This window comes from Rosa chinensis, chromosome 2, assembly GCF_002994745.2.
Source record: "Rosa chinensis cultivar Old Blush chromosome 2, RchiOBHm-V2, whole genome shotgun sequence".
Taxonomy (NCBI): Eukaryota; Viridiplantae; Streptophyta; class Magnoliopsida; order Rosales; family Rosaceae; genus Rosa; species Rosa chinensis.
In genome coordinates, this window is record NC_037089.1 from 25,738,751 (window position 1) to 25,757,096 (window position 18,346).

Genomic DNA, 18,346 nt, shown 5'->3' on the forward strand with positions numbered 1-18,346 from the left:
TGAGCACTAAATAGAAGAGACCGAGCTATGTCAAGAACATGACGATTCTTTCTTTCTGACACCCCATTTTGTTCAGGGGTTTGAGGGCAAGTAGTTTGATGAATGATCCCATGAGAATGAAAGAATTGGTGAAACTGAGAATTGACAAACTCCCGCCCCATTATCAGAACGAAAGACTTTAATATTGGCTCCAAATTGATTTTGAACAAGAGCAAAAAATTCTTGGAAAGCAGAGAAGACGTCATATTTGTGTTTCAATAAAGCGACCCAAGTAAGACGGGTATAATCATCAATAAACAAAACAAACCAATGTTTTCCAGACAAGGTTGACTCACGGGAAGGTCCCCAGATATCAGAATGAATAAGCTCAAAAGGAAAAGAACTCCTAGTAGTACTCAAAGGATAAGTAGTATGATGACTTTTAGCTAAGACACATGACTCACAGTGCAACTTAGACTCATCAATACCCAGAAACAAGGATGGCATAGATTTCTTCATGACACTAAAGGAAGGATGTCCCAATCTCCGATGCCATAGCCATAATTCTTCAACTTGATTAGTAACCCCAGTCGAAATCAAAGCTGCTTGAACTGCCTTCTCCGGCTTCACTCCGGCGAACATGCAATCCAGATGAAATAGTCGACCCCTCAGATAACCCCTGCCAATTATTTCCCTGGTGAGGAGGTCCTGAAAAATCACATACAACGGAAAAAATGTTACAGAACACCGAGATTGAGTATTAAGTTGAGGCACAGATATAAGATGATGAGAGAGATCAGGGACATAAAGAACATCATGTAGTGTCAAAGAAGGGGTGAGACGAATAGACCCTATTCCTAAAACAGGAAAAGAATCACCATTGGCATTGACAACAGAGGAAATAGAGGGTGGATTGAGAAAAAGAAAGAAACTACGATCGTAGGTCATATGGTCAGATGCTCCAGAATCAATTATCCAAGTATTGCCACCAGTAAAGCTAGAAAATTTTAAAGCTGCTCCAACCTTACCATTACCACCACGACTTATGGATGCGGTATCCTTACCAGCAAAGTTGGTGTGATCTGGTTTTGTCACCGCAGAGTAATCTTGGTCTTGAACAAGATGAACAACAGCCTTTCCCTTGGGTTTGTTGTCCTGACGTCGGGGCCTATCAAAGTAGCCTGCTGGAAAACCAACCAACCTGTAACAACTTGCTTTGATGTGGCCTGGATTCTTGCAGTAGTTGCAAGTCAGATTTGAGGAGAACCTGGGAGAAACGTCTTGATCTTTCACCATGGTGAATACGCAGCGGAAGGAAACAAAAACAACAAACTACTTGGAATTTTAAGAAGGCAACGGTGATGAAAGGATCAAAGGACAAGGAACAAATTCAAGCACAAAGAACAAGGGTCAAGGATCAAAGAACAATGAGTCAGAGTCCAGGATCAGATCTCTGCTTTGATACCAAGTCAAAGATAACGAAGAACAAAAGATAATTTTGACTGAATAACTCTCAGATATTTCATTCACCTTACAAGAAGGAATTATATACAAATTCTGATAAGACAAGTACTACTCCTAAGGTAAGTAGTAAACCTAATAATACTACAGATATTACATAATATTACATATCACAGAATATTACAGAATATCTACATAAATAAGGTAAGTATGACTCACGCCAACATCGACAACAACCAAGCCATTATAACCTAAGCTTAAGCTATTGTGGATTAGACCAACAATTAATGTGTCTCAAACTAGTAAAGATAATGGTTTGTAAGACTGAATCCGATAATGGTTCGTAAGACTGAATCCATTCATATGCAGTTCAGGCAAATAAAATGCAGCAACCAAGTTTGGAATACTCTAGAATCTCCTGCATAAAAATCAACTGAGCTAACAATCTCATTGTTCCATCATGAATCATTTGATCTGATTTCTGATCAGTGGGTTTCTGCTATCCTGTGCGCGCATAACATGTAGACAGTGCAATGTTCCCAACATTGACAGAGTTGCAAATTGCAATTTGGTTTGCCATTGAAAGCTGACATTGATTTTCAAACCACGAGCTTAAACTAGCTACACATGAGGTAAAGAAGATGTTGCATTGCAGGAATAGATTGCTGAAAGACGCAACAAAGAGGACATTTGATAAATGTTGACGACATGTGTTAACGTTCTAAAACCTGGAGAAAGTGTATGGTAGACCATATGAGACATGTTTTTCTATTATGTTGCTTCAGTTCTGATTTTCTTTTTCAATATATGACACAGGTTTAGCACGAGATCGAGTTTGGTTTTCGACAACAAGTAAACTATATATTAGAGCCTAGTAAACATAGCTGGTATGGTATTAACCAAAAAAGTACCAAAAACTAGTGGTAAACATTTCTGAAACATTTAATTCCCATATTGTCCAACTCCCCACCCATCTGACATTCTGACAAAAGTAAGTACGTGGAACAACACAACAAGATTTAGCATACTCAAGAATTTCATGCACTATATTCACGGAGTCAACAATTTCATTAATTTATCATGATTCCCTCCCATCAATGCTTTCTGGTATCTACTGTCCTTTGTTCTGCATTACAGAAGAAATTGCAATCTTCCCACCTTCGAGAAAGTTGCAATTTTGGTTTTCCATTACTGAGATTACCAGATGAGGATCTTAAACTAGCTACACATTCTAGTGCTTCCTACACAAGCTTAAATTCATATGTGAAACATCATGATAAAGAATATGCTGCATTACATGAATAGATTGCTGAGGTGAGATAACAACGGAATATAAGAGTGCAATGATTGGAGTACAACATACTGACACATATAAATCCTAGGCATACTCTACCATGATAACTACATTTAAGCAGCTAGCCTCAAAGAAGAACAACACAGAAACTAGAAAGTGTAAAGAGCTAGATGGAAGTTATATTTGAATACCTAGTAGTAGAGTGAATTACCAGCCAAACATGAGTCAGAAACACATTGTCAAACAACTACATAATTACGTACTAAACCAAGTTCCATGTCAAGATATAACGACACATTAATTGAGGGGTTACGAAAAAGGACGACGGTGCATCACCACACCTGTTGAGCAGAGTCCTCTGAAAACTTGATCTTGATTGCTTTAAGCATGGCTACAGCCTCTTGCATGTTTATCCTTTCTTCCGGTGATTCTGCTGAACAAGCAACAGCTAATCTCATAATAGATGATAAGCACTCCCTCTTGCACACGAAGTCATGATCCTCCTCGGTTCCAAGTAAGGTAGCATCCACAACTTCAACTATCGCATCTGCAACTAGGAAATTTGCAACCCATTGTTTTAGTCTCATTTCCCCAACGAAGATCTCATCAGTTGGCTTCCTTCTTGAGAATGTTTCCATCACTACAATACCAAAACTATACACATCCCCTCTTCTGGTCACTATTCCTTGCATTCCATACTCTGCGTATATAAAATTGATTTAAAATAAAAAATGAAAAATAAAAGTACGTACACTTTTATAATTAAGGAACACATACAGTATTGAGAGACAAAGTAGTAACAGAATGTAATACCTGGAGCCATATACCCAATTGTGGCTAAGGTTATGGTTTGAGTCATAGAATCTCCTCCACCCAAGAGTTTCGCAATACCGAAATCAGCAACATGTGCAACCATATCATCATCTAGTAGGATGTTGCTTGGCTTCAAATCACAATGGACAACAGGTACTTCATAACCATGATGAAGGTACTCCAATGCAGATGCAACATCTATCATTATATCCAACCTCTGCATGATGTTCAAAGAAAAATTCTGAGAATACAACCACTTCTCAAGACTCCCATTAGGCATGTAATTCAATACAAGACCTTTGAAATCAATTTGACTGCAACAACTGATGACTTTAACAAGATTTCGGTGACGAACATTACTTAGCAGTTCACATTCAACCTCAAAACTTGAAAATGCGCCTTCCAACTCCAAATTGAAAACCTTTATCGCAACATCTATCCCATCTGACAATGTTCCTTTATATACTGAGCCAAAACCCCCAGTACCAAGTAAGTTGCTTTCATTGAATCCATTTGTCGCACTTAGGAGCTCTAGGTATGAAACTCTTCTCCAGAAAACTTGAGGTGTCAAGATAGTATGTGCTGTAGTTTTCACATTCTTTTTCCTGCGTAACATCGACATCCAAAATATGGAGGCCGCTAGAAGCATTGCTGATAAGATCCCCGGAACAACATACTTCAAGATAGATATGCTAGTTTTTCTTTTGCATGGTGGAACTTGAAATTGGGATGCACCACAGAGTTCATGGTTTGAAACAAATGACTCAGCAGAGAAGTTTTTGAAAGCACCGCCTGTTGGAATTTCTCCTTGGAGTATGTTGAAAGACAAATTTAGATATTTGAGATATGAGAGCGCTTCTAGAGATTTTGGAATCACTCCAGAGAGACTGTTCTGAGATAAATCCAATCTTTCTAAGCTTACACAGGTTTCAAAGGAACTAGGAATAGGGCCTTCTAGATTATTATGTGCTAAGGAGAGATTGACCAAATTCGATAAACTCCCAACACTACCTGGTATACTACCAGATAATTGGTTGTATGATTCATTAATGTATCTGGCAACTTTCAATTTACCAACACCACCTGATAGAGGTCCAATTAGAGAATTGGATGACAAGTTTATTTTCAAGATATATGCAAGTCCCCACAAGGAAGACGGGAGTGTAGAATTCAACAAATTGGACCCCAAGAATAGACTTCGTAGAGATGCTGATAGATTACCCAAGCAGGAAGGTACAGAACCAGAGAGTTGATTCCCATCCAAATACAAATCAACTAAGTTTCCTAGTTGACAAAGTTCATCTGGAATGTATCCTTGCAATGTGTTATTATACATATACAAACCTTGAAGATTCAGTAATCTTCCCACTGAGCTTGGGATTGGTCCGCTCAATTGATTGTCTTCGAGGGCTAAAAGTATCAATCTACTCAAGTTACCTACATCACTGGGGATGTTACCTCTGAAGCTGCAATTTCCTAAATAAATATTTTGAAGTGATGCAGAGAAATTGCTGAAGGAAATTGAAAGCTTGGCATCAAATGGATTGCTTTCTAAGGACAAAGTCTTTAAATTTCTAAGATTTGCCAGACAAGACAAAATATTAACTTCTAGACTAGAGATATCAATGGTCAAATTATTGTTGAAGAAGCTAACCCATTCAAGGTTTGTCAAGAGGCACATAGTGCTTGGAATAAATCCAGAAAAAGAGTTACGGCCCAGGTCTAGAATCCAAAGCTCAGAAGCATTGGAGATGGATTTGGGGATTACTCCACTGAGGTGATTCGTTCCTACTGGAAACACTTGTAGGTTTGGAAGCCCATGGCCTAAGTTTGCTGGCAGGCTACCTGAAAGCTTATTGTAGCCCAGATTTATGGTTGTTATTGTGGACATATTGAAGATTGAGGGTGGGATATGGCCATTTAGATTATTATCACGGAGCACCAATTCTTCTAAGTTTGTAAGATAACCAATCTCATATGGTATAGTACCTGCAACAATTATATCAACACCTCCGCATTATTAGATACTAGAAAAACCACACACATTAGGTGTGTGAGAAATTTTTTATCTTTATTTTTATTTTGTTGCTTTTCTTTTTCTAAATATGGGAAAGTGAGGAGAGAGGTAAAATAGAAAGAAAAAGATAGGGGGAGTAAAAATAGTTAAAAATTTAATTTAATTAGGAAATTAGTAACGTTTCTTTATTAAATTATGTAAAACAAGTGTAAATTAGGAACAATATAATAATATTATTATCAAAATATATCATCTTTTGGATTGATAATTCTATCAATCAGTTTATAAAAATATATAATGGTAAGCAAGTATATGCAATTGAGATTATGAATACCTGTCAAGCTGTTGGTGCCAAGCCTAATCGTCTTTATCGAAGTTAAGTTCCCAATATCTTTGGGTATGCTTCCACTAAACATGTTGACTGTCAACTTCAAACTAAGTAGTTGTTTGCATTGCCATAACTTGGATGGAAGTGGACCATCAAACTGATTCATACCCAAATTCAACTCTTGAATATTTGGAAGATGTTGACATATATTGTTAGGAATTCTACCATTCAAGTTGTTTCCATAGAAAATTACAGTAGTCAAAGATGACATATTCAAGACACCCATTGGAATAGGCCCTTTTAAGGCATTTTCTTGCACAAACAACTTTTCTAGATGATTCAAGGTGCCGATCTCATTTGGAATTTCTGAAAAATCAACACACTCTAGCTTATACAATATATATGATATACTCTATACTGTTTCACAAAAATAAAAATAAAAAATTCAAATATGGGGCATATTGCAGGGTAACTAATTGGGATAATGACCATTTACACAATTTTGGGATTAATTAACCCCACTTACCCAAACACTCTAAGAGCAAGTTCACCCATAGTCAAGAAATGTCAAGGTCGAAATGTCAAGGTGTCGACCAGTCAAGTAACTGTTCACTTCCACTGGACATGGGTTTCCACCCGTTTTTTTTTTCTTGACCAGTCAAGACTGTTCATCAACTGTTAATTTTTCCACTGTTCATTGATTTTTTCTTACATAAATGAAAAACTAGGAATAGGAAACAATACAACATTATTTAGTTGTTGTACGAGAAATTCAGTTTCTAATCGATTTTTATTTTAGAAACAAACGTTATTTAGGGGGTCGTGAAAAAAAATTTTCTGTTTTGTTTCAAAGGACGAAAATTTTTCTTTTTTCATTTCCCCCCTCCGGTTCTTTCTCTCTCTCGCGCCCCCCCCCCCCCCCCCCAGACTTGGCAGGTTTCGTTCGACCCGACCAGCCTTTTCTCCCTCCTCCGGCGTCCTCCGTCCACGGACCCGGCTTCCCCGAGGTCGCCTCACCTCGTCCGACCTCTCCGTGGTGTCAGCTAGCCCAGACGCTGCCCCAGGCCGAGATCGAAGCAACCCCAGGCGGAGCAAATCATCCTCCGGCGACAAACGCCTCCTCTCCTCTGCCCAATTCTTGTTGCTAGGCAACAAATGAGTCAACCCACACGGTCAACAAATGCGGCTAAACCTCATTCGTGCGTCGCCTCCACTCGTCCTCTGCTCCGCGTTTCTCTCTGCTTGTCTATCGTTGACGTCGGCCACGTCTGGCTTTGGGCCGAGCTAGCGTCTCCTTCGACTGGTCATAATTTTAGTTAGGGCTTTGCCCTTTTTCTTCGACTCGGTCAAGAAAGGCTAGATATTGGCTGGTCAAGGAAGGCCCGGTGGAAGCAAGTTTTGGTGTTTGGCTAGTCACCACCTCACCAAATGTAACTGGTGACCGGTCAAAAACAAACTGGTGGACTTGCTCTAAGAGATTGCCCACTTACAAAATATTATATATATATATATATATATATATATTTCCCTAATACCCAATTAAGTTATTTTTTATTCTTTTTTTAATTTATTTTTAGGACAATTTTGCCCTCTCTTCCTTTATCACTTAGAGAGAGACTTTACAGAACTCCGGTAGGCTGTCGCGGGATTCCGGTGACCGGCCGCGGATTCCGCTGACCTGCTGCCGGACTCTGGTGATCGGACCGGTGACCAGAATCCAGCGTCCAACTTTATTGCCTCCCAATAATCTTATTATTATCCCGCAATAATCTTTTTATTGGCCCCCAATAATCTTATTATTGCCTTCCAATAATCATTTTTTTGGCCCCCAATAATCTTATTATTATCCCCCTAATAATCTTATTATTGCCTCCCAATAATCGTTTTTTCGCCCCCCAATAATCTTATTATTGCCCAACCAAATCATAATAAACAAAACAATCACTACTAGCAACATCCCATATTGAAATCGGCCAATTTTTTGGAGAAACAAACCACCGCAACAACATGGACGACGTTGGAGGCCTCCTACGCATTTTACTAGAAACAGGGGGAAAAAATGAAGAAGAAGAAGAAGAAGAAGAGAAGTCTGAACGACGGCGTCAGAGCCCTGACCCGGAGCAAAGCCCGGACCCGAACTCCAACCCGCTGAAGCTACACAATTCTCTGGACAAGGCACACCCAGCCCCCTCTCCTCAGCTCTCTCCTCGAATCCAATCACCGACATCGGCGAAACTGTCGTCGATTCTGACCCTTCCAACTCCTTCGTCGTGTCGTCCTCGCTTCTCCGATCGAAAGAGAAGTCAGAGACACCGTCGACTGGGAAGCCTTGAGCTCTTTCGAAAACGTTTTCATCGGTGAAACCATGAGCTTAGTGGGGACGAAATCCAAGGAAACTTGGGAAAGTAGAGTAGGTGAGAGTGGTGTGAAGGAAGAAGGAAGTGGGATTGGGGAGAAGGAAGGAAGGAGGCATGGAAAGTCTCCAGTGAGAGAAGAAATCGGTGAGGGGGGAGGAGAGAGAGAATAGATCAAGAAGAGGGGAGGGGAGAGAGAGAGAAAGAGATATTAGTGTAATTTATTAATTAAAATGAGGGCAATGCTGTCAATAGATGTTAGATTTGGTAAATGGGAGTAAAAAAACTCTTAATGGAGTATGTGGCCAATTTTTAGGCTAAAATTGTGTAAATGGTCATTATCCCTAACTAATTATCTATTTAATTAAATAAACAAAACCGATGGAAGTCATACCTTTAAAATTATTATTTCCAAGGTTGATCGCCTTCAATGTTGTTAGGTTCCTGATTTCTCTAGGGATTCTACCTGTTAATAATTATAAATTAGATATTTGCTTACCTTAACAGTCTAGGGTGTCAAACATATATAATTGAGAAAACTTATAATCATTACTGCACAATGATTACTTAAGAATAAATCATGATATGTAGGAACAAAATAAAATGATTATTGCATATATGTCAAACAGTTCTAGTTAAGCTAAAATCGTCTTTATCTGAGTAACTCTCTCTATTTTGCGAATAATGGATGTGCAAAGTGTGTGGAATTGTTAACTAAGATCGAGAAGAGTTACAAGTGGAAGTGGCTAGAGATAGTCTAATATATATATATATATATATATATATATATATATTTATAGAGAGAGAGAGAGAGGGCCCTTCCACTAAGGGATCCTTTTTTTTTGTTTTTCTAGGGATAGGGCATTAGACCAATTTTTCGATCACATTTCGGCATCTCAACCGTTCAAATTTTAGGTTCTAATGTGTAGATCATTTCTGCAAATTTTCAGCCAAATCGGTGATCGTTAAGCTATCAAACTAGATTAAATCAACAGACGAACCAAATCTGTCAAACTTGAACCGTTCACACTTATAATCTTAAATCGCCATTTTGAATGCTTTAACGATAATCAATTTGGCTGAAAATTTTTAGAAGTGATCTACACATTAGGATCTAAAAACTGAACGGTAGAGATGCAAAAATATGATCGAAAAGTTGGTATAATGCCCTATCCCTAGAAAAGACCAAAAAAATGGATCTCTTACTAAAAGGGCCCTATATATATATATATATATATATATATATATATATATATATATATATGACACACACACACACACACACATACAAATGGAAGTGGCTGGAGATGGTTATAGATATGATTGACAAGGAAATGTGTGAATCATATTGTTAATGCAAATGCACGGTTGTTATATCTTTCACTAATTCAACAAAACCGATTTGTGACATACCTACAAAATTGTTACCACAAAGAAATCTCTACAACTCTGTTAGGTTTCCAATTTCTCTTGCTATATATGCAATAATTATTAATTAGAAATAAGTGTATCTTATATATCAACATGCTAGCTAAGGTGTTAATAGATTAAGGTTGCAGATAATTTGTTGGTAGGTATGTTAGTTCGTACCTGAGAGTTGGTTATAACCCAGATCAATTATTTGCAGAGCAGATAAGTTGAATATTGTAGTTGGGATGGAACCGGAAAATTGATTACCATAAAAACTGAATATTTGAAGTTTGGACAACGACCCAAACCATGACGGAATGACTCCTGTAAACTTGTTATATGCCAAGTTAATAAACTTCAAACGGCGCAAGCGAGCCAACTCTTGAGGCAAGGTACCACGAAAACTGTTATTTCTGAAGCGCAGATCAACCAGAAATGATAAGTTACCTAGCTCCGGAGGAATGGTGCCTGTGAGACCAAAGTAAGAGAGGTTCAACTCTGCTACTCGACGATGGCGTGCACCACAAGTGACTCCAACCCAGTTGCAAACAGGGGTGGTGGTTGACCAGTTGGTGAAGATCATGTTTTGAGGGTCATTGGTGATATGAGATTTGAGAGCAAGAAGAGCAGACCGGTCTGTGGTAATGTTAAGGTTGGTTTGTGCTGCCATAGTTAAAGCAGCTAGCTGTCGTACTAAGTATGCCAGGAAGAACCAAGTAACTCTCTCCATTGTGTGAATAATGGATATGCAAAGTGTGTGGAATTGTTAATTAAGACAAAGAAGAGTTATAGGAGGAACTGGCTGGAGGTAGTTCAATTAATATATATACACACACTACTAATTCCGAGAAGTTACATGCCTGCTCTTATTTTTCAATCAACATATGCAAGTTTACAACACGTCCAAAGACTTGACTGTGTGGATCAAATTGTGAATGGAAGAAATAATGAATCCAAGAGAAGATTGACAAGGAAATGTGTGGATTGAATTGTTAATGAACGGAATCATCAATCCAAGTAAAGGTTCATAATAGCTAGACTTCATTTGTGGAAAGAATGATGAAAATGCGTAAAAGACAAGCTCAAAGACTTGAACAACAAATGGACCCATTAAAGTAGACTTGAGTGCTCTCCTGTTGATATTTTAAAAGATTTTAAAATCTTTAATTTAATTTGATTTTCAATTTACAATTGTAACTTATGCTTTTAATCCTATAATTATTTGGGGGTTATAGGAGTTTCAATTTGGATTTAATTTTCTGATTTTATGGTGTGTTTTATGATGGAGGTTACATGAGATAATTGGAGCCTATAAAAGGCAACAATGTTTCCCAAGTTGTGTACAACAAAAGGATCATCTCTACTCCTCATTTACATACTACCGCTTCGATTACTACCTTCCATATTTTACTATTATTTTGGGCAACGGTTCTGTGACTTGGAGATTCTATCCGACTGTGAACGTGCTCATAGCGGACTTTTGGTTGCTTGTATTGGGGTCGTATCTTGGAGATTTGTAGACCGTCAGCACCTGCACGTAGGGAGGCTACAAAGGCTTTAGGACAGCGTCTTTTGACGTTCTTCACCATACCAGGCTTGTTTTCTCACTTTAGTTTTACTATATATATATTAGCCTATCTATTTTATCTTAACTTTTCTTTCTTTTATTTTACCAAATTTATTTTCTATTTTAATCAATTTTACAAAGGAAAAAACCCAAATTTTACAACAATCTAAAGCCTTTGTAAGTTAAGTTTCTTTTAACCGATTGTAATCAACTATCTACTTCACTTTAAACCTTTAAAATTGCTGTTACAATTTTATACTTAATTGATTGTTTTGCTTTCTACAATCAAATTGACAATTCGTTAACAAATAGTAATTATTGTGTTTGTTGCTTTCTATTATATATATTCAATTATTTACTATCAGCTTTTATTGATATCATTGTTATTGTTAGCTTGAATACATATATTTTCTATTAAATATTTTGTCCTTGATTCAAGTTAGGAAATCTCAAATAGACTTGTATTTCAATTTTCAGAAATATTCGTATCTCTTTGATTGTACGTTGGAATTAGAATGGATACCATAGAAACCAATAGTGTAAAACCTGAAAAATTTGAAGGCCAAAACTTTAGGAGGTGGAAAAAACAAATGAGGTATTGGCTAACTGTCTTAGGGCTAGTTTCCGCCTTAGAAGATACAACTAGTGAGACTCCTTCAAAGAAAACTACACTTACAATTTCCACTCCCACTAGTGAAACACAAAGCTCAAAATCCACCACTCCTAAGATGACAAAAGATGAAATAGAATATCATTGTCACAATAGGATTCTTAGCGCCCTTTCTAATGATCTCTATGATGTCTATCGTGATACCACTAGTGCAAAGAGCCTTTGGGAAGAGTTAGAAGCTGAGTATGGGTTAGATGATGCAGGCATAGATCATTTTACTGTGTCAACCTTTAACAGCTACAAAATGGTTGAGGAGAAAACCGTGAGTGTGCAAATCCATGAGTTTAAAGACCTCTTAAGAAAAGTAAAGTCAAAGGGAACTAAGTTTACCGAAGAATTCAAAGTGTCTTGCCTCATAGATAAACTACCCCCTAGTTGGTCAAACTTTGCCAAGAGTCTTAGGCACAAACAAGGAGAGTTGACCTTAACCAAAGTGTTTAACAACCTTAGGGTAGAAGAGAAGCATCGGTTAGAGGAGCAGATTGAAGAAGGAAAATCTAAGGTGAATCTAGTGGAGAATTCAAACAATAGGAATAGGTTCCAACGTAAAAAGAATTCCTTCAAGAGAACCAATAGAAACAATTCCTTCCACCAAACCCAAAATTTCTTTTGTCGAGACTTCAACCACAGGTTCCATTCCCACCCAAATAGGTCCCATAACAATTCCAATGACAAGAGAGAGCAAGCATGCTTTGTCTGTGGGAGGACCAATCACTTAGCAAGGGACTGCCATTTTAAGAAGACAGAAGTCTACAAGCCTAAACCCAAATGGAACAAAGGGCAAAATGGTCCAAAAGCTCAAGTAAATATGCTTGTAGATCAAGATAATCAAAATGATCATATTTTGAGGTATACTTCTAAGCCCTTAATTAATTTTACACTCTAATAGTGATTGGTGGGTAGATTCTGGAGCAAATGTACATGTGTGTTTTGACAAAAGGTTTTTAAAAAATTATCAGGACTCAAGTGGAAGAAGTGTAACCCTAGGAAATAACACTGTCGCACCAGTACATGGAGTAGGAGACATAGAGCTGAAAATGACGTCTGGGAAGACCTTAATTCTCAAGGGGGTGCGACATGTTCCAGAAGTGAGGAGAAATCTTATTAGTGCTTCATGTTTAATGAAACAAGGTTTCAAAATTGTAATGGAGTCCGACAGAATTGTTATTACAAAGAATAATGTTTTTATTGGAAAAGGATATGTTAGTGAAGGTTTAATTAATTTGAATGTAGCACATGAAATGAATAAAATTTCTCCTCAAATTTTTAGTGTTGAATCTTGTGATGTGTGGCATGGAAGGTTAGGACATGTGAGTTTGAACAAAGTCAAAAAATTGATGGATTTAGAGTTAATACCAAAGTCTAGTGTAGATTTTAAGCAAAAATGTGAAGTGTGTGTTCAAGCCAAACGACCCAAGTTATCCTATAACAAGCTTGTAGAAAGAGACACACAAGTTTTAGAACTCATACATAGTGATGTATGCGACTCAAATAGAACCCCTACTAGAGGTGGAAACAAATACTTTGTGACATTTATTGATGACTACTCTAAGTATTGTTATATCTTTCTTATAAAAACAAAAGATGAGGTGTTTGAGAAATTCAAGGTATATAAGAGTGAAGTTGAAAACCAATTAGATAAAAAGATCAAAAGACTTAGGTCTGATAGAGGTGGAGAGTATACCTCTAATGATCTTAATACGTTTTGTGAAGAACATGGAATTATTCACGAAGTCACTCCACCTTACTCACCTCAATCCAATGGTGTAGCGGAGAGGAAAAATAGGACTTTGTTAGACATGCTCAACTCCATGATCCTTAGTAGTGGAGTACCTGAGAATTTGTGGGGGGAAGCAATGCTGACAGCTTGTTTCATACTTAATAGGATAACTGTGAGACAGAATGACAAAACTCCTTACGAGTTGTGGAAAGGAAGGTCACCCAATCTCAAAATCCTTAGAGTGTGGGGGTGTTTAGCAAAAGTACTTATACCAGATCCTAAGAGAAAGAAAATAGGTCCCAAGACTGTAGACACCATCTTTCTAGGTTATGCCAAAAATAGCAACGCCAATAGGCTCTTAGTATTCAACTCTGATGTCAAGGAAGTTGCAAATTAACAACACTGTCATAGAATCTAGAGACGCTACTTTCTTTGAAGATATCTTTCCTTTCAAAACCCGAATTCCAAAGGAAGTACATATTAGAGACAAACCTTCTAGCTCAACTACAATTGAAAATGCAGAACCTTTAGATCCTAGAAGGAGTAAAAGGGCCAGAGTAGAAAAGAAATTTGGAGATGATTTCTACACTTTTTCAATAGAAGGAGAACCCACAACTTATCAGGAAGCCACTTCATCTATAGATGCACCTTTTTGGAAAGAGGCAATAAGTGATGAGTTTCAATCTATTATCCAAAACAACACTTGGGTGTTAACAAACCTGCCTCCTGGAAGCAAAGCAATAGGTTGCAAATGGGTGTTTAGAAAGAAATTGAAACCTGACAGAAGTATAGACAAATACAAGGCTAGGCTAGTAGCTAAGGGGTTTACACAAAAGAAGGACTTAGATTACTTTGACACTTATTCACCTGTCACTAGGATTACCACCATTAGGACTTTAATAGCCTTAGCATCCATACATAATCTAGTCATTCACCAAATGGACGTGAAGACCGCATTTTTGAATGGAGATTTAGATGAAGAGATTTACATGGAGCAACCTGAGGGATTTATAGTTACAAGTCAAGAGCACAAGGTGTGTAGGTTAGTTAAGTCTTTATATGGCCTTAAGCAATCTCCAAAACAATGGCATGAAAAGTTTGACAAGGTGATCCTAGATTATGATTTTAAGATCAATAGTTATGACAAATGTTTATACTCCAAAGTAGAAAATGGAGAACACGTGATTTTATGTTTATATGTTGATGATATATTGATTTTTGGGACAAATTTGGAGATTGTTAATAATGTAAAATCATATCTATCTAGGAACTTTGACATGAAAGACATAGGAGAAGCCCATGTGATTTTAGGAATGAAAATTGAGAGAAACCCTGAAGGTATATTTTTGAGTCAATCTAGCAACATTGAAAAGATGTTGAAGAAGTTCAATTATTTTGAGGTCAAACCTGTGTCGACACCTTATGACTCAAACGTACACTTGAAGAAAAATCAAGGAGAACCTTGTTCACAATTGAAATATTCTCAAATGATAGGTTCTTTACTTTACATTGCCAATAAGACTAGGCCAGATATTGCTTATGCAGTTGGGAGACTAAGTAGATATACGCATAACCCTAGTAAGGAGCATTGGAATGCTTTGGAGAGAGTCTTTAAATACCTTAGAGGTACACTTAATTACTCATTGTGCTATAAGGGATTCCCTAATGTGGTAGAGGGTTATAGTGATGCAAATTGGATAACAGATAATGCGGATGTGAAGTCTACTAGTGGTTATATATTTTTATTAGGAGGAGGAGCAATTTCTTGGGGATCAAAGAAGCAAACTATAATCACTAGAAGCACCACACAATCAGAACTTGTAGCTCTAGATGTCACTTGTACTGAGGCTGAGTGGATTAAGAGTTTGTTGACAGAAATACCTTTAGTAGAAAAACCCTTATCTGCTATACATGTACATTGTGATTGTAATGCAGTGATAGACTTGCTAAAGCAATCTCACACGAACCAGAAGATGAACAGACATATACATGTGAGATATAAATCTGTGAAGGGCCTAATTAGAAAGAGCATTGTCACTTTAGACTTTGTAAGGTCAGAGAAGAATATTGCAGACCATTTGACTAAGGGTCTTTCTAGGAGCAGAGTCCTAGAATTGTCGAGGGGGATGGGATTAAGCCCACAAGGGAGTCACCTAGGGAGGTAACCCAACTTCTGTGATTGGAGATCCCATGAAGGAAGTTCAATGGGTAGAAACAATCCATACTGCGTGACTCATTAAGCACTATTTTATATGATGGAGATATCCTAAATGAGATATTGAGATATTCTCCGCTCATCCCTATGACATGAGTGCTATATAATGTGACGTTAGGAAGGGACTTAAAGTATCCCTGAATGAGTTTCGAGGCGGGCAATCTCCCGCGGGGTGCAGGTCACATGTTCCCTTGGAGAACTCACCTAGTGAGAGTCGTCGTGAGGCCGCGACCGTGAGAATTGGGCTATTCTCTAAAAACTCTCATGAGAATCAAGATTGAGCGCATGGCCATAAATAGCGCTACCCCGCATCCAAGTCTTAACCAATACTATGTGTGTAATATGTTGAAGTTTGATCAAAGGGGCTGAGTTCAAGACTGTGTCACTCAAGTTCCTCAAATGGAAACTATTATCACTAAGTGTAGGTTCAAGCCCGGAAGGCACCTACACCTACTGCATAGTATTATGTTGCCCCTATGTATATATATATATATTATTTTCTTTGCTTTTAAAGATTTTAAAACCTTTTGTGGGGGATTGTTGGTATTTTAAAAGATTTTAAAATCTTTAATTTAATTTGATTTTCAATTTACAATTGTAACTTATGCTTTTAATCCTATAATTATTTGGGGGTTATAGGAGTTTCAATTTGGATTTAATTTTCTGATTTTATGGTGTGTTTTATGATGGAGGTTACATGAGATAATTGGAGCCTATAAAAGGCAACAATGTTTCCCAAGTTGTGTACAACAAAAGGATCATCTCTACTCCTCATTTACATACTACCACTTCGATTACTACCTTCCATATTTTACTATTATTTTGGGCAACGGTTCTGTGACTTGGAGATTCTATCCGACTGTGAACGTGCTCATAGCGGACTTTTGGTTGCTTGTATTGGGGTCGTATCTTGGAGTCTTGTAGACCGTCAGCACCTGCACGTAGGGAAGCTACAAAGGCTTTAGGACAGCGTCTTTTGACGTGCTTCACCATACCAGGCTTGTTTTCTCACTTTAGTTTTACTATATATATATTAGCCTATCTATTTTATCTTAACTTTTCTTTCTTTTATTTTACCAAATTTATTTTCTATTTTAATCAATTTTACAAAGGAAAAAACCCAAATTTTACAACATCTCCTTTGTCTCTCAATCACAGAGAAGACGGGGAATTTGATTCTACACCCAAATTCACACACACCTTTTAGATTAAACCCATCTATAAGATTGTTTTAATATACATTCAAACCTATTAATGATGTTTATCTATAAAGAACAAAAAAACTTATTAAATAGGATAAATATTAAAACCCATTGTTGTTAAGAATTTCTAAAGCTGCCACCATCCCCAAACTTACTGCAGATGCAACTCTTGAAACTGTTGCGCAAAGACATCGCCCATAATTAATCAACTCTTGATTCCAGCAATTGAAATTAATACCTAAATAGGAGGTTATGTAATCTCCACATTCAAAAGCTGGAATTATAGGTGCCTAAGTCATTCTCTGAATGATTTAGATACAAATTGTGAACTTCCTGAATGATAGGTACCTATATCATTTGCTTATGTTAAAACCTACACGATGTTTAAGACCTGAATGATAGAGTACAAAATTATGCGATTTTACCTATGGTTCATTTTACCTAAGTTATTCCCTGATTGATAGATACAAATTGTGAACTCTTAAATGATAGGTACCTAAATCATTTGCTTGTGTTAAAACTCACATGATATTTAACACCTGTACGATAGGAAAAATTATACAGTTATGCGGTTATACCTATGGTTCATCTAGAAATACCAAAATTAGCAAGTGAAAGTTAATGACAAGGGTGTTGTGGATTATTCTATTTCATTTCCACTAAATGAAGTGAAATTAATATTTTACTAAAAAGTCAACAGCTATATTTGAGGAATATTTTATCTATTCAATCAGAAGGGAAAAATAGCCAAACTAAAAAAAGTGTAAAATCATAATTATAGACTTAAAACCTATAAGGAATGTCTGATTATGTGAATGGGTGTAGATTAAAAGAAAATATAGGAACGGGTTTTTCCTAATAGGAGCTTCATTTTTTGGGTTTTTTTTTTTATCTAATTTTCTCTTAGTTAAAAGTACTACATTTTTTTTCCTTTGACTGGATTAAGAATTGGGTAAAATGCTCACATGGTAACTCAGCTATCACGAAATGCACTTTTTGATTCTTACAATTTTTTATAGATCTGATGATACATTTATTATCCTTCCATTGCATATCGTTATTCTGTTAGATGAGCCTCGAGTGTATGAGTTTGATCAGAGATGCAGCAAGTGTATGAAGAGATATATGACTTGTTTTACTGTGCTTGAAATTATCTCTGACAAATTCTAAAGTCTACATGGATTCAGAACTATCTATGATTTATACAATTCTGATTTTCATTTTACTGTATGACAAAAAAAATTGAGTTGAATCTATCGTCTGACTTTCTTATGGAAATTGAGATTACAACCATTAGATCATCAAGCTTAAGCTTT

At 37.0% G+C, this 18,346-nt stretch overlaps 1 pseudogene; it reads left to right on the top strand.

Annotated features, from left to right (window-relative positions):
* Window positions 1-18,346, top strand: part of LOC112183993 — an 89,617-nt pseudogene that overhangs the window by 19,553 nt on the left and 51,718 nt on the right.